The 18,235-nt window shown below is 41.8% G+C and overlaps 1 protein-coding gene across 2 annotated transcripts in view; it reads right to left on the minus strand.

The window, feature by feature from the left end:
- The window catches only part of SIL1 (SIL1 nucleotide exchange factor), a 315,958-nt gene that overhangs the window by 267,465 nt on the left and 30,258 nt on the right, over positions 1-18,235 (minus strand). Inside the window, exon 2 of one of the 2 annotated variants that reach the window (XM_060178910.1) lies at positions 17,765-17,907. The exons of the other annotated variant lie outside the window; for it this stretch is intronic. The gene's annotated coding sequence lies outside the window, so the exon portion shown is untranslated. The remainder of the gene's footprint in view (positions 1-17,764; positions 17,908-18,235) is intronic. 2 annotated transcript variants of the gene reach the window in all.

An 18,235-nucleotide genomic window follows, 5' to 3' on the forward strand; every position in this document is an offset into this window, starting at 1 on the left:
AAACAACAACAGAGACATATGGGATGACTTCAAAAGAAGTAATATATGCATCACTGGCTTACCAGAGGAAGAAAGAGAGGGAGAGGAATAAAGTATTCTTTAGGACATAATAGCTGAGAACTTCTCCAGTCTAGACAACATAAAAGAAATAAAAGGTTCAAGAAGCCCAGAGGATCCCAAACAGAATTAACCCAGACTTAAAGACACCAAGACACATCTTATTTAGAATGAAAAGGAATAATGATAAAGGATCCTGAAGGCTGCAAGAGAAAAACAAAGAGTCACTTACAGAGGAAAACCCATAAGATTAGCAGCAGATTTCTCCACACAAACACTACAGGCCAGAAGAGAATGGCAAGATAATTATTGAGCTCTCAATGAGAAAGACTTTTAACCAAAACTGTATCCTACTATACTGTTATTCAGACTAGATGGAGGCATAAAAACCTTCTCAGACAAGCAAAAATTGAAGGAATCAACTAACCAAGCCTTCCCTGAAAGAAGTTCTGAAAGGTCTCCTATAAACAATTAGATCACCATAAACATGCCATATATCAGAACACTCTGAAAACTACAATAATGCTGTTGAAATACCTTCAATCTATGATATCAATAAATATCAATGGCCTGAATTCACCTATTAAAAGGCAGAGTAGGAAGATGGATCAGAAAACACAACCCAACCATATGCTGTCTGCAGGAATCCCACCTAACTCAACAAGACAAACACAGACTCAAAGTTAAAAGATGGAAAACTACCATACAAGCCAATGGACCACAAAAAAGGGGTAGGAACTGCTATTCTCAATCTGACATGATAGACCTTGAAACAAAATTTTAAAAGATAGGGATGGACATTACTTAATGCTCAGAGGATCAATCAAGAGAATTTAACAATTATTAACATCTATGCACCCAATGAAAGGCCATCTAAATACATCAAACATCTACTGAAAGAGCTACAGCAATATATTAACAGCAATACAATAATAGTAGGGGACTTCTCAATACCCCACTCTCTCAACTTGACAGATCATCCAGGCAGAAAACCAATAAATAAATGAGGGAGCTCAAGACAAGGGGCTCGGTGAAAGAAGTCAAGACAAGGGGCTGGGTGGTGGCACGGCTTGTTGAGTGCACATGTTACAATGCACAAGGACCCAAGTTCGAGCCCCCCCTCAGTCCCCACCTGCAAGGGGAAAGCTTTGCAAGTTATGAAGCATTGTTACAGGTGTCTATCTCCCCCTTCTCTCTTGATTTCTGGCTATCTATATCCAATAAATAAAGACAACGAGAAAAAAAAAAAGTCGAGACAAACAAAAACCAAAGCCACAGTGAGATATAATTTGAAATCTATTAGAATAACTAACTTTTATTCCCTCCAGAGTTATTACTGACACTTGGTCTATACGCTGAAGAAATATGATCCCAATGGATAGCAGACCCTCTCAGTCCATCCCACACGGTTCTCTCCAGATGACAAATACTCCCGATACAAGATCAACATCAAAAGACACTTCAAGGTACTCATGAGTCAGCAGCCTCTCCCGGACATCTGAGAAGCCGCTCCCTGGAAGTTTCTTGACTTTTGCACCACAAAATGCGCTCAGAGATCCGATGGTTCAGTCTGGGCTTGGAAGGCTCCCTCCCAACTCTGTCCTGGAATCCGGCTCATCACTGCCCTGGTGCTTGTCTGAGACAATCATGGTAGCATCGCCCCTCGAAGGCATACATTTGGATCTTTTCATACTTCTAATCACTGCCAGGTTATTAAAATGATTGGAAAGAGAAAAGAAAAAAAGAAAAAAAAAGCCATTGGATTTTCAAATGTAAGACCCTGGGTTCAATCACTATACACTGCATGTGCTAGAATAGTTCTCTGGTTCCTCTCTCTCCTTCTCTTATTAATAAAAGCATTTCTCAGAACATACCCCATTGTTAAGTGATATATGACTTTATACACAGTAGATTATTATTCAGTCATAAAAGAAAGTTCTGGTGCATGATACAACACAGATGCAACATTTTCTGAAGTGAAATAAGCCTGATGCAAAGGGATAAATATAATTCTATTTATATGAAATATCTAGAATAGGCAAAGTCATATGAACCAAAGTTGATTAATACGCCACTTGGATATGGGTACTGCAAAGTTACTGCTCAATGAATTCAGAGACCATTAATTCAACTAGTAGAGCTTCCATTTTGCATGCTTGAAATTCCCAGTTTGACCCCTAGTGGTATATGCACCTGAATAGTGCTTCAGCTTGTCTTTCTTTCATGTGAAACTCACATGTAGTTAATAATGAGTCTTGTTGGTAATGATGTAGAAGACTGTGAAAGTAACTAATACTACTGAACTATACTAAACATTCATAGTCTAAAAGAGTTGAAAGGTAGTTCACCTGGTGGAACACATGTTTTTCAGGACTGGGATCTGGATTCAAGTTCTGCCACCATACAGGAGCACCACAGATGTCAGAACTATCATGATTCAACCACTAGGGAAAGACAGAAACTGGCTGGGGATATGGATCAATCTGCCAATGCCCATGTCCAGCAGAGAAACAATTACAGAAGCCAGAACTCCTGCCCTCTGCACCTCAAAAAGAATTTTGGTTTATAATCCCAGCAGGGGAGGAATAATAGGGGGAACATGATCAGAGGGTTCTGAACACTAACTCCATCAGGACCCGGAGAGACAAGAGGAAAAAAAGAACACTCCAAAGTAGTAATAGGTATAGGTACAACTTGGAAAGGAAGATGAGCCCATGGGGAAAAAATGGGCAAATATATATAAATATAGACAGTTATAGATATAATAGTTAATCTATATCTGTAACCTTGGGAGAACTACTATAGCTTCCAATGGAGGGAATGGGGATACTTAACTCTGGTGGTGGGAACAGTGTGAAATTATAATTGTTATAATTTTGTAAATCAATAATAAGCCAATAACAAAATAAAAATAACTTAAAGAACTATCATGATTCTTCCAGCCACAGTGTGTATATAACCTCCTGGAAGGCAAGGATTACTCTCCCCATCTTCTATTCCACCCCTAGCCCTAGTGCAGGGTCTAGGATACAACAGGCCCTCAAAAAAGCATATGATTAGTAAATAAGTGAGTGGATGAGTGGAGAAATTAACACATTAAATAGATGAATACCACAATTCAGAACAGTGATACTCAACCCAGCCTGTGTGCAAAACAGTTTCTTTTTTGTTTGTTTGTTTTCAGGAAAAGAGCCTTTCCAAGGATTTGCCAACCAATATATAGAGCAGTTTTCTCTGTCTACAGGCAACTCAGCTTGTCTGCAGCTTATCTATAAACTGAATACTCCACCTGGACTCTCCTGGTCTCAATTTCCTTCCTTATCCAATCAACAACATTCCACAACTCAGCACCTACCTTCACCTTATGTGATGCAACAACCCTCTTATCAAAGCACACACCAAAGCTTAGATTCTGTACTGAGAATGAGGGAGGAATGGGGATTAGTTTTAAACTTGAAGTGTTCCTCCCAATCTCAGAGTTTATTCCCAACAATCAACATGGCCTTGTCCCAACCCTGATTGCCACAGCAAGAGCCCATTCCATTAACAATTCACTGCCTCAGCAGTACAGAGCAGGAGAGCAATCAGCAAGGGAGACAGCTGAATTATTTCAGCAGCTGTAAATTATGTGTTCTCTTCCCCTCCTCCTCCAAGTCCATGTTCAACTGTGTCCCACGCCTCCACGCTGAACTTGGGTTTGTCAAGTATCTGTGTCAACTGAAGTAACAAAAAGTTGAGTTCAAGAAGCAATATTAAAAGGCACTAATTAACTGATATTTAAATAACCATGTTTAATGTCAATAAAATCACACTTTAAACATTCCCTAGTCTATTAATTGCTTAATTAAATTCTTTAAGATCCTTGGTCACTGGCACAGAGTACACTGCCCTAGGAAGTCATTCTCAGGCCCTGGTCTTGGCAAGTTGTGGGAGGAAAGGGGCCCAAATCTCTGAGGAAGTGCCAGGAGAGCCCTGGTTTTCTCCTAGAGACTCCTAATGAGATAGTTTCTCTTCACAGCTCTGCTGGTTTCCATAGGGCCACAAGGACATAACACATTCTAAGCATGGAAAATAGCCAACCCAGGCAATAATTTATTTTTTTAAGTCTATTAAAAAACACACATAAGCCCAAGAGAGATACTTTTCCCATCTGGTATCTGTCCTTCTTAAGTGTTGACACATCATGAGACATTCAAGCATGTGTATAAGGAGTAGAGAGCAGGATTTATGACAGCAGGTAGGGTCAGAGGGCTCTGCAAGATGCCACCAACTAAATCACAGCCTGCCAGGAGTCATCAGCCTGCAACTGACAGGGGTACAGCTCAGCCAACAGTGGCATTCTAGACTGGAACCTGCAATGGGATTCTGGGTTCCAGTAAGTGAGCTTGTGATGGGGATGCCAGTGGGACTTAGGGAAGTCTCTCCTGCTGCAGTAAGCTCCGAAGGGATAGTCTGCCAACTAGCCTCCTCAGAGCACCACATCTACAGGAATGGATCAGAGTACAGCTCTCTGTACAAGTAAACACATCCTGGAAACAACAGATATTGCAACTGACCTCCAGGTAAATCACCTTCTGCCAAGGATCAATTATCATATGAAAGGGCTACGGAGGTGATTCAGCCTGCCTTGTATGTGCGATTCCTGGGTCTGATTCCCAACACCACAGCAGAGCAACTAACAAAAATGAGCAGAACTCCAAGGGTGGTGGAGCAGTGCTTTGCGCATACTCATGTTATATCTCTTATTTAAAAAAAAATAATAAGGGGGTCAGGTGGTAGTGCAGCAGGTCAAGCCACATGACACAAAGTGCAAGGACCGGCATAAGGATCCTGGTTCGAGCCCACAGCTCCCCACCTGGGGGTTGCTTCACAAACCATGAAGCAGGTCTGCAGGTGTCTATCTTTCTCTCCCTCTCTCTCTCTGTCTTCCCCTCCTCTCTCCATTTCTCTCTGTCCTATCCAACAACATCAGTAACAACAATAATAGTAACCACAACAATAATAAACAACAAGGGCTACAAAAAGGAAAAAAATAGCCTCCAGGAGCAGTGGATTCATGGTGCAGGCACCGAGCCCCAGCAATAACCCTGGAGGTGAAAAAAAATAAAATAAAGGGGTCGGGTGGTGGCACATTGGTTTGAGTGCACATGCTACAATGCACCAGGTTCAAGCCCCTGGTCTCCACCTGCAGGGGGAAAGCTTCACAAGTGGTGAAGCAGGGCTGCAGGTGTCTCTCTCCCTCTCTATCTATCTCTTCCCTCTGGATTCCTGGCTGTCTTTATACAAATAAATAAAAATAATCAATCAACCACTAACTTTAAAAAACTTTTAAAAAATAAATAAATAATAATAATAAGCTGTACCAGGGAGGTAGCCCAGTGGTAGAACACATGCAAGAGATTCTAATTTGATCTCTCCCGCTTAACAAAAAATGTACTGAGGGCAACAGTAGTGTACCAGACTTTCAACTCCTGAGGCATGAGGGCTTCAATCCAGGTTCAATCCCCTGCTTCACCAAAAGTCAGAGCTGAGCAGTGCTCTAGTCTCCAGACTCTCAGTAAAATAAATTCTAAGAAATTTAATGTACTTGAGTCTATATTTGAGGCAACAGAGACTCTGATCTAGTCTCCAGACTCTCAGTAAAATAAATTCTAAGAAATTTAATGTACTTGAGTCTATATTTGAGGCAACAGAGACTCTGAACCCAGGGACAGCCAGTGACATACCTGGTTAAACACTCATATCACAGTGCAAACAGTGCAAAAGGACCCAGGTTTAAACCCCTGGTCCTCACCTGCAGGGAGAAAGTTTCATAAGTGGTAAAGCAAGTCTGCAGGTGTCTATCTCCTCCTTCCTTCTCAATTTTTATCTGTCTCTAGCCAATAACAAATAAATAAAAACATTAAAAGATAGAGAGAGACTCTGAATCCAACCCCATTGTGTCACGAGTCACAAGGTTTCATTTTAAGAGATCAAGGAAGATCCAAATAGCCTTCCTTTTACCTTTACAGCAAGAACCCCAGTTCTCTCATTTGCTCATGTTTTTTTGTTTGTTTGTTTTAAACAAACTTGCACCTCAACCTCTTGGTTGACCTTATTTTTTGGCTCTTGGTACTTAATACTTTCTTCTATTTTGCCTAAAGGGTCTGCCCTTTCACAAAGTACGAGGCATTTCTTTCCAATTATTCCATCCAGTTTCTCATTGCTCAGGAATTCCTCTTGTGGCAGCTCTCCTCAAAGCAGCCACTGCAGACCCTGGTAATGCCAACAGAAAAACACCACAGAAGAAACTTAGTGAATTTTACAGACTCAAACTCTGATAGGCAAACACTCCCATAACAACTAGGTAAAAACCCTGGCTTCAGAAAAGCCAGATGTTTGGGTTGTAGCTCACAAAAACATGGGAGCATATCCAAAAAAACAGAAGAGTACTATGCCCACACAGCCCAGACATCCTGCTCACTTACTACCTGTGGTTCCACACGCACCCCAAAGCCACTTCAAACCCCAGATGAGCAGTTAACAGCCATGTCAATCAAGAAAAATGATTTTGCAAATACCTTGTTCACTTTCCCATATAGTAAAGAAAAGCTACCCTCCCACATGGGAGGGGGGGGGGAAATCAGTGAAGGGAGAAGGCAGAAGCAGAGATGTGTGTGCCATGAAAAGGGGAAGAAATTCTCACTGCGTCCTAGGAAGCACATGGATCTAGGTGCGCCACCTCAAAAACATTCAGCCCAAAAAGCCTATTCATCCTTCAACACATCTTTATTGAAAGCTGCTGCATTCCAGACACATGCCAGATGCCAGGGATACAAAGACTATAAAAGGGGTCTTGCTCTCTGAATGTTCCAGATGGATTAAAGAGATGAATGAGTAAGTCCGCTGTGGTAGTAAGCACTGGGTAGAAAGTGCCTGGTGAGATGGCTCAGGGGACTCTGAAGCAGAAGAGAACAAGAGATGAAGGTCAGGAAAGACTTCCTGGAAGAGGTATGTATGTTTTAAAGATTAGAAGAATAAAAAAGAATGGTCTGGGAGGTGGTGCAGTGGATAAAGCTTTGGATTCTCAACCATGAGGTCCCAAGTTCAATCCCCAGCAGCACGTGTACCAGAGTGATATCTGATTCTTTCTCTCCTATTTTCCTCATGAATAAATAAATAAATAAATTCTTTGAAGGAGGAGGAGGAGGAGGAGGAGGAGGAGGAGGAGGAGGAGGAGGGGAGGAGGAGGAGGAGGGGAGGAGGAGGAGAAGGAGAAGGAGAAGGAGAAGGAGAAGGAGAAGGAGGAGAAGGAGAAGGAGAAGGAGAAGGAGAAGGAGAAGAAGAAGAAGAAGAAGAAGAAGAAGAAGAAGAAGAAGAAGAAGGAGAAAGAAAGAAAGAAAGAAAGAAAGAAAGAAAGAAAGAAAGAAAGAAAGAAAGAAAGAAAGAAAGAATCAGCCAAACAAAAGACATTGATAAAAAGTCTCCTGAGCAGAGAGAAAGTGTTTTTTTTTCCTTTTGAAGGCCTCAGGGTATAAAACTAGAAACTCGATTTTATTTCAACACAGGAGCAAAGGGGCTTATGGGAAATGGCACCAAAAGATGCTCCTTTGCCTGACAGGTCAGACAGGTTTCAAACACAGAGCTCTGTGTACTGCTACAGCTCTGCAGTCTCATTCCTTTTTAAAAACTGCTCCCAGGTGTCAGAGAAGTAGAAAGGAGACTTGGCAAGAGAGTCACCATTGTTTGTGAATCCTGCTTATAACTCTTTTTTTTTTTTTGCCTTATAGGTTCATAGTGTATCATGTCAGTGCTTACAAGTTCTCAACTATTAATAGAAAGAACCAGTCAGCAAAGTCTGGATTAGACTATCTTACCCAACAGGGACCTAAAATCCCAGTGGACACTAAAAGAAAATCAACCTGAGACTCTAGGTACCATCTTTATGTCACCTCTTCCTAAAGGAATATGCCTGCTTCACTCTCTGTCATGCTTCATACTCAAAAGTCCAGCTAGGGAAATAGCTCAACTGGTAGAGCTAAGAATTTGCATGCCCAAGACTCCTGGTTCAATTCCTGGCACTGAAGGTACGGGAGTGGTATTCTGGCTCTTGTCTGGGGCCAGCAAGATAGCTCACCTGGGAGGGTGTCGGCTTTACCATACAGAATGACCCAGGTTCAAGCCCCTGGTACACCACATGGGAGTACTATAGCTTTGATGCTGTGGTCTCTCTCCCATTCTTTCTGTCCCTTTATCTAAAAAAGATATCCCTTACTAACTCCTCCTCAAATTGGTACAGGCACCCCACGCCCCACACCCCTGGTCAACCTTTCATGGAGCCCACTTACCAGTCTAATGTACAATGAGGAAGCAAAGGGCACAGCTCAGGTTTTCTGGAATAACTAAAATGAAGTCTCCTGAGCCCCTCAAAAGATTAAAAACTTGGCTACAGGGAGTCTGATGCTTTGCATGAGTCCTCTGAAGATGCTAATGTCCTGGGAGCCCAGAACCCAAAGAAAGGCCTATGATTATGAGAATCAATTCCCACCAAGGCAAAATTTACCCCCACCTCCATCCCTACTCCCCAGAACACCACCCCTCACAGAACTTAGAGACCAAGTACAGGGATAGACATGAAACTGAGCTGATTCCCTACTCCTCCTCCTCCCTCCCCCTCTTTCCCTCACCTTATAGGAAACCATTTCCTTTGAAGAAAGCAATTTTCAGGACGATAGTGTTGGTTCTGATAGTGCCTCTGAAATCAGTTTCTCAAAACAAAGGACAAATTGGTGTAGAAAGGGAGAAATAAGGCCATGCCTCAACTCAACAGCAATATCCCTTCACCCCATCCCCTACTACTAAGACTCATACCAGACCAGAAGAAATTAATGTGGAATAAATGAACCAAAAGATAAAGAAATGAACAGAAGGCTGAAGAGTTGGGAGGGAGAGAGCAAAAGAAGAGAAAGAAGATTCTACTCAAAACCCACCATTCACTCATTCAGACATCACCAAAAACCTACCATGTGTTTTTGTATCTCTGCAAGGTACTAAGAAAGAGAAGAAAGGCAGAAAGCAAAATACTCTCCTCTCATCACCCTATGATGGCATATTTCCAAATATGCCTAACAGCACCCCCTGTTTTCCTGATATTAAAACCATACCTAACAGCACACACGCAAATAAAAACTTCAGTTTTTATTGTACCTGGTACTTGGGGGCCTGGTGGTTTCTTTTCTAAGGAAAAATGTGTCATTCATCTCCTTGATTAAAATTTTATTTAATTTTGCTTTCATTAGGTAGGTACAAGGAGAAGACATACAGATCATAGAGATAACTTTCCCAGCAACAGGACTGTGATGAGTTCTGGCGACTTGCACAGTAGGGTCCCAACCCACCACTGAGGAAAGAAAATTAAAAAGCTCACAATGTGGAGCTTAAGCTCCAGCCAGAAGGAATTATCTTCCCACAAGTATCTCTGTCAGATTTCTGGTTAATATAAATTAAAAAAAAAATTCAAAAGGAAAGGAAAGGAAATCCCAAAGATATTTAACATATAAGTTAGGATTTCTCTATTTTTCAAATTCCCTTGCAGGGGAATAAGGTAGAGAGGTCTTTATTTCTCAATCCTACTTTTCAAAACTTTTCCCATTGATTTGACATTGTCATAAAAAATTCAATTTGTAGAGAGTGCAGAGCAGGGAAAGATGCAGTGGCTGAGGGATTTTAAGCTGCCATAAAGGGGCTCTGAGGGGACAGCTGGGAGAGCTGCAGAAAAGGTAAGAGCTACAGTCCAGAACACAGACTCAGCAGCACAGCCTTAGGCTCTGGGTCTGAGATCAAACACCAGGGACTGAGGCCTGAGGCAGGCTACACTCCCCACCACACTAAGGCTCCAGCATTCTGACAGTCATTTCAAGCGAATGGGCAGGCTTCACTGAAGTGCGAGAGGGCCTTGGGGTAGAAGATCGGCAAATTAAAAAGCACCACACCTTGGTTAAATGTTAGAGGAATTACTCTAGAGCTGGACTGCAAATGTGATCCCACCCCCTCCTGCTGGCAACCAATGATTTTCCAGAGCCCTCAAGATAAAGACCAAATTTAATATTCATGTCCTCCAACATCCCACCAACTAGTCCTGATCAATGTTTCCACATTTATCACCTTCCTCTCCTTGGCCTTCTGGAATTATTGTTTCCAACACACTAAAACATCCTGTCTCCGACCTCCAGACCTTTGCACAAGACACTTAGAAATGTTAGCCCTGCGCTTTCTGTGGCAAATTCCTACATCTCCTCAAAGAAACTTCAAGAGGCTTTTGCCAACCCTTCCACCTGGACAATTAGGTGCTGCCCTGAAGTACTATACCAATACTTCTCTAATCAAAGCACTGCTTTTTATTTCTTTGCTGCCCTAGGTTTTTACACACATTGGATTACACTGCTCCCAACTTTTTTATCTCTTTATTTCAGGTAGAGGGAGAGATACAATGGCACTTGAGTTTCTTCTGGTGCCACGGCACTCTCACCTGGTGCTAAGACTGAAAGCCAGACCACACATGGCAAGGAGCATGCCCTATGAGGTGAACTATCTTTTGGTCCCAGCATTTTTTTTTTTAATATTGTGGGAGGGAGTTCTTTGTCTTGCCACCAGTATTAACTCTAGGGCTTAGTGTCTACACAAATCCACTGCTCCCAGTGGCCACCTCCTTCCCCTCCTCCTCCTGCTTTTTTTTTTTCCTTAAATACAGAGACAAATAGGGAGAGAGAATGACAGAGAAAGATACATGAACACTGCTCATAAAACTCCTCCCCACCCTCGCAGACAGGGACTAGCGGCTTGAACTCAGGTCCTCACACATGTTAACATCCGCACTCTACCAGATGTAACACCACCCAACCTGGAGATTTTTCTTTTCTTGCACGTTAAGGAACAAACCCAGGGTCTTGTACATGCACAGTAACACCATGGGCAGTCTCTCTGGGTCAATTTTTTTTATTATTATTTTACTAAGGCAGGAGGGAAATGGGAGAAAGAAGTGTGTGCATGAAATACAAAGAAGGGAGAGAGATGACAGCACCACTCCACCATCCATGGAGCTCCCCCAATGTCACCTGTGAGTGTTCCTATGTGGCTTCAGGCTTAAACCCAAAGGCCAACCTAACGCCTCTTGCATGATATTGCACATGCACTGCCAGGTGAGCTATCCCACCAGGCATAACATTTACTGTACCTTTTTTTAAAAAAAATTTTTATATTTATTTTCCCTTTTGTTGCCCTTGTTTTTTATTGTTGTTGTTGTTAGATAGGACAGAGATAGAAATGGAGAGAGATGGGGAAGACAGAGGGTGGGAGAGAAAGAGAGACACCTACAGACCTGCTTCACCGCCTGTGAAGCAACTTCCCTGCAGGTGGGGAGTGGGGGACTTGAACCAGGATCCTTACTCTGGTCCTTGGCGTTTCGCGCCACGTGCGCTTAACCTGCTGCACTACTGCCGACTCCCTTACTGTACTTTCTTCTGTAATTCATTCAGTATCTTCTTATGTGGATGCATTCAGCACTGTAATAGGGACCAGCCAGATCAACACGTGACACAGAACAAATGCCTGCTAAATTTCTGCAGGATGATTTAGATTCTAAGTCAGGTTTTCTTCTCAATTCTTTCCTGATTCACCAGCCCCCAAGCCAACCAGCCATGTGCTAGTCTCCCTTTTGCCCCATCCTGACCCCTCACAAGTCAGTCCTTGATGATGACTCACCCAAGCCTAATCTGTAGAGTACCTGCTGTGTGATGGACACTGTTAAGTAACCAAGACACAGAGCCACCTCTCATTCTAACCACCTCTCATTCTAGGAAAAGGAAAAACATATGAACAAATTGCCACATGGTACAAGTGTCATAATGAAGAGATGCACAAGGTGTGGGAAGTCACTCTTCTTTCATTTCTCCCATGCTGGTCTCTGTCCTTTCTCTTTCATTCAGACAAAAATGCTTCCAGTGAGTTTTCCTTGGGCATCCAGTCCCAATCAAACCTCTCAGAATGGAGCTACCATCCAGCACCAGATTAATTCACATCCTTTCTGGCTTCTCCTTTCTTATCTTCAGTTCTTTCCCCAGGCATCTATCTCACTCACAGATACTGCTGCCTCTGCCCAATCCTGAGCCAACTTGCCTACTGTTTCTCCATTTCCTCCCTTGACTCTCTTGGGTGATCACTTGACATTCATGAAACATCTGCACCTACACAAAACATGTAGTCCTTGTCTACAGTAAAAAAAAAAAAAAAAAAAATGGAGCTTCCAAAGCCAAAATATCAGAAAAAATTAAGTATAAGTTAATCTTTTCACAACATAGCTTTATTCCTCTATCACTTGCTTTTGCAGATCCCAACACTTGGGTATCATGGCCCTCAAGAGAATGTTCCCAATCCTTCACCCACTAGCCTCCAGTCACTGACCTCCTGGCCTGTCCCTCTGGTTTTCTCTGAATGTTCAGACCACTGTGTCCTGCCCCACATTCTTTCAATCAACAGGTACTAAGCACCCTGTGAGCCAAGAACCATGTTTCCTGCAGTGGCACACAGAATGCCCTGTACATAATACATGCTCAATTAATTCCTTTGATTAAAAATATAATGAAAACAAAACCAGGTGAAACTCTCCTGCCCTTTGCCTAGGAATATATATATATATTACAATACACTCTGAGGTCAGAGCACCCTCCCCCCCCCCAAAAAAAAAAAAGAAAGAAGACCAGGTCAGGGAGACCTTGACCTCCAGGCACAACCTTCCCATCAGTTTATCAAGAGAGCCAGAGAAATCAGTGTTGCAAAATACTCTTTTAATCAAGTGACTTGTCTCTAGGTTAGTATAGATTTAGGGAAAATGTTTCTAAAGAAACCAGTAATGAATGGAGAAGAAGAAAAGAACTGAAATTAATGAACATAGTAATTATCCCCCAAAGTTGCAAATCAGAACAATTCCTCACTTGAAGACAAGTATGAAAAACAAGATTAAAATGCTATGGGGATGTATTCATGAAACAGCAGGTAATAAACAGATAAAATGTATTTACAGTATCTCACTAGGGACACATACCTTTTGGCTAATAACTGTCAGATACTAAATACCACTGTAAAAATAATATCCTCCCTGCATCATCATTGAGTCACAATTATCCATAGGAAAGCAGCAGCACTGCATACTGTCCTAAATGGTAACTGGGAATCATTCCAGAGTCCACGCTTCCCCTTAAGTGAGCACAAATGAGTATGAACCAGGTTATACTCCCATACTAGGTCAGCTCAGGCTGCCAGAACAAGACATGCTAGACATGAGGCTTTAAAAGCAAGATGTTATTTCTTCACAATCCTGGAAACTACAAGTCCAAGTATTAGTTGACTTGGTTTCCAGTGAGACCTCTTACTGGCTTGTATATAATCCACTTCCCCCAATGTCCTCACAAGGTCTTTTCTCAGTGCATGGGTGCAGAAGGAAAGAGAGTTTCCTGGTATATTGGTTTTGTTTTGTCACCAGAGTTATCACTGGAGGGATTTGCACTACAAATCCACCACTCCTGGCAGCCATTTCCTCCCTTCCTTCCTTCCTTCCTTCCTTCCTTCCTTCCTTCCTTCCTTTCCTTCCTTCCTTCTTTTTAATAGGACAGAGATAAATTGAGAGGGAAGCGGGAGGTAGAAGGAAGAGAGACACCTGCAGCACTGCTTCATTGCTTGTGAAGCTTCCCCCCTACCAGTAGGGCCCAGGAGGCTTGAACTTGGGTCTTTGCATAAGGTAATATGTGTGCTCTATTGAGTGCACTATCAATCAGCCCCTTTCTGGTATTCTTTTATATGGATATTAATCCTATTCTCTCCCATTCCATTCTTATGCTATCACTTAACCTTTATTACTTCCAAGTTACTTCCTTACTCCAAACACTGCTACACTATTAGTTAGGGCTTCAACAAATTAATTTGGAGGGGACAGAAAGGTTCACCCTCTGAAAATAACCTCTGAAGAGTGACTCTTTGCCTCCTATTCAAGTCTCAGATCCTGCAATGAGAAAGGAAAATGCAGGACCAGTTAAGATGATGGTCCCAGTATGACTACGAGGCAGAAGATATTCCCAGGGGTATGGGAATTATGACAGTTGTATGAGAGTAAGGTACTGTCCCAAGTCAAACTTTTTAAAGATTATTTGGGAGACAGAAAGATAAGAGACAGCACTGCCCAATTCTGTCATGTGTCTGTGTAGTGAATGGAGCCTGAAACTTCTTGGGAACTCAGGCATACAAATCTAGTGTAATATCTTTCCTCAAATACCAAGTCAAATTCTTACTATATGTAGATAAATAATCTTTATCACGTACTTGGCACCAGCTGCACATATAGCTGTGCCAAGTGTATGGCATGCAAGGTTTCATTTAAGCCTCATAGCAATGAAGCACAGAAGATACATTACTATGCTCATTTTACATATAAGGAAACAAACTTCTATTGGTAAAAGTTACTTGTGGCTAATGGACTAACAGTCCGCCAAAAATAGCAAGACTTAATGCCTGGGACCTGTAAATGTTACCTTAGAAGGAAAAAGGTCTTGGCCGGTGTAACTAAATTAAGGATCTTAAAATTAATGCCCTGGAGTATCCAGATAAGTCCAAGACATAATCATAATGTCTTATAAGAGAGAATGTAGGGGATTTGACACAGACACACAAGTTAATATGAACACAGACCAGAGACGTAAAGATGTTCAACTTAAAAGACTAGAGTGATGCAGTCACAATCCAAGAAATACCAGCAGCCACCAGAAGCTGCTAGAGGAAGTTAGAAGTAGATTTTATCCTAGAGCCTCTGGAGAGGTGGTGGTATGTCAACACCTGACTTCAGCCTGCCAATAATAAATTCAGATTCAGTTTCATAAATAGAAGTGAATAAGTCTCTTATCGAGCCACTACGCTTATATAACTTGTTACTGCAGGCAAAGTAAATTAATATGCTCAGGTAGTGGCAAAGCCACGTTTTGAACTTAGGTCCATGTGGACTAAAGTTTCAAATCCTGTGCTTTACTCCTTTAATGAATACAGCATTCCCAAGTCAGAGTTAAACTCTGACAGATTATCTCTGCCAAGATTTGAAGCAATCAGCAAGGACAGCTCCTCTGCAGCAGCAGCCCAGACAAGCTTCTCTCCTTTCTTCTCCCATATCACATGGAAGGTTTATCATCAGAGGTCAAGCCAACATCTTAGTGTTCTAATTATCAGGTATAGAGAGAAATAACCCAGAGTCCAACATCTTGATGAGAAAGCAAACCAAACTGTCTAGTAAAGGTTTTCCAACTAATTTATTTGTTTGCACTTGGCTATTCTCCAAAATGCAGTTAAGCTCCTAACCTCTTTTGCTCTGCTCCATCCAGCTCATGATTTATTCCTTCTCACATGGATACATTTGGAGAGGAGTTGTGTCCCCCTCCCACCCTCCATTCCCCACTTGATGACTTGCCAGGGACACAGAAAGCAGCAGCTAGTCACGGGAGTCGGGTGGTAGCACAGCGGGTTAAGCACACGTGGTGCAAAGCGCAAGGACCTGTGTAAGGATCCCGGTTCCCTCGGCTACCCACCTGCAGGGAGTACTTCACAGATGGTGAAGCAGGTCTGCAGGTGTCTATCTTTCTCTCCCCCTCTGTCTTCCCCTCCTCTCTCCATTTCTCTCTGTCCTATCTAACAATGAAGATGTCAATAACAACAATAATAACTACAACAACAATAAAAAAAAACAACAAGGGCAACAAAAAAGGGAAAATAAATATTAAAAAAGAAGGAGGAGGAGGAGGAGAAGAAGAAGGTCACACTGAACTCCTCTCTCAAAGCCTTCAGGAGGCACCTAGAGTTAACCAATCTTGGAATTAACAAGCAAGCTAATGAACACATTGTCAGGGCAAAGGTACCGTACACCAAAATGTATTTTTTTTATTTATTCTGACAAGTATTGCTCAGCTTTAATCATTTATAACACTTCAAAGTGCAGGTAGAGAAACACAACAGTATGTTTTGTAAAAATAATAATGCCTTGGTAATGGTGGACATTGTGGCTGCTGTGGCTATTAAACCTTTGCTAAGGAGCCAGTAGCCAGCTCTCTGGCTGTTGACGAGAACAATCAGCTTGGTGGATTAGCAAAGAGGAAGGTTTGGGACATACTACTGCAATAAAAGCAATAGATATCTCATTAAAATATCTAGAGTTGGGTTGGAGAGACAGCAAAAAATTTATATACCTGAGGTTCTGAGGTCCCAGGTTCAATCCCCAGCACCACCATAAGCCAGAAATGAGCAGTACTCTGGTTTAAATATATATATATATATATATATATATATATATATATATATATATATATATATATATATATACAGAGTTCTCCTACTTTTCTTTTTGCTAGACAATCTCTCCCTCAATCCCAAATCAACCTTTCAAGGATGTTTGTTTGTTTATAATCACCAGGGCTTCACTGCTCTGGGCTGACTTTTTCAGGCAGAGAGAGGCAGACAGGCAGGCAGATATCGCTACAGTTCATCAAAGCTTCACCCAGTATGGTGGAGGCCAGGCTCAAGCCTGAGTCCTATGCATGACAAAGCAAGTGCCTCTGAGGTAAGCTATCTTGCCATCCCCCTTCAGTGTTCCTATAGCAACTTCTTTTCTCTCAAATCAGTATCATTTTCGAAATAAGAATTACAGCTAACATTTAGAGAATATTTACTCATCAGATATTGGTCTCACAACAATTCTGACACCAAACTTCCTACTATCTCTCTATCACAGATGATGAAATTAAGACTCAGAGGGCCTAAGTCATTTTTTCCAAGGTCACAGTGCTAATCAGTGGCAAAGCCAGAATTATAAAGCAGATGTGATTCCAAAACCTAAGTTCTTCACTCCAATATCAAACTGTCTACCTCCCAAATGAAGTGGGGGCCTTACTAGTGTCACTCAGAGAAGACCTTAAGAAGATAAACCCACATTATCTTTGACTTGAGTCTCTGACTCCCAAGACTGCAAAAATGCTCTTAAAACCATCCAGAAAATTGTTCTTTTTCTCATTTCTCAGAATTATCTGAAAATTACAATCAGTTCAAAAAAAATCCCTGGAGGAATAGAAATGAATCTAGAAATAAAACAATCTTGACAACCCTCCCCATCATGAACCCACAGATATGGCAGCCCACCTCTCCTCCTTCTACCTGCCTGGGCCTCAGCAGGCTGGCACCTACAAAACCCTCATTTTCCTCCCAGGGGACTAGTGGGGCCTTCCAAAATCTTGGGAAGAAAACCAAAAAAAATTCTAGCAATAACATAGAAAGAAAAAAAATAATAAGTAAGAAGAGAACAAAGCTAAAGTCTTATTTATTGTGGATCAGCAGGTTTTGAATTTTTAAGCTTCTTATTAAAATATTTTGGCTTCAAATTAGTTTTTTTGCTTAGTCCTAATTATTATAGCTCTGTTCAAATGAGCCCCCAAAGATGTTAGGGAAAAAAATCGAACTGAAAGGTTGATTTGTTCCATGGGAACTGCAGGGAGACTCCCTGGCATCTTATTCTGAAATGCTATTTTGTAACTTCATAGGATACTGTCCTAGAATTAATCATGGTAAAGATTTCTCCATTTCCCCTGGCAATGGGACTCCTAGGGCCTAGCCAAGCAATAGGAAAGAAAGGAGAAAAAGAAGCCCTTACCAGCAGCACATGCACATAACAGGTTCCTCAAATATGCCTAAGTCACTAGGCATCAAATTCCAAAGCTATGTGTCACTAGAAATGACTGTCCATATTGGCAGGGGAGGAGAGGTCTTCAGGATGCTGAAGATGAGAAGCTGGGCCTACCAAAAGAGGCAACAGAGAAAAAAAATAAACTGTAAATCAAAGCCAGGAACCCTGCACTTCTACTAAAAGTCTGTAAGGAAGAAATGAATCAACTTTCTAGAAAGGTAGGAACATGAAAGGGCATGTTAAAATAAATTGAGAGTGGAAAAGGGATACGATCAGAGGAGAGAAAGAGTCTTACCGGACAAGGTTTGCAATTCATCTGCTTTCCAAGGTTCTGACTATCTGGCTTCTCAAAGTTTATTTTAAGAGATTTGAGGCCTTGTGGGGGTGGGACCTGGCTAATTCTATCTTTTTCAGTGTCTCCTGAGTTTTGCTATAATG

Source organism: Erinaceus europaeus, chromosome 2 (genome assembly GCF_950295315.1).
Source record: "Erinaceus europaeus chromosome 2, mEriEur2.1, whole genome shotgun sequence".
NCBI classification, from domain to species: Eukaryota; Metazoa; Chordata; class Mammalia; order Eulipotyphla; family Erinaceidae; genus Erinaceus; species Erinaceus europaeus.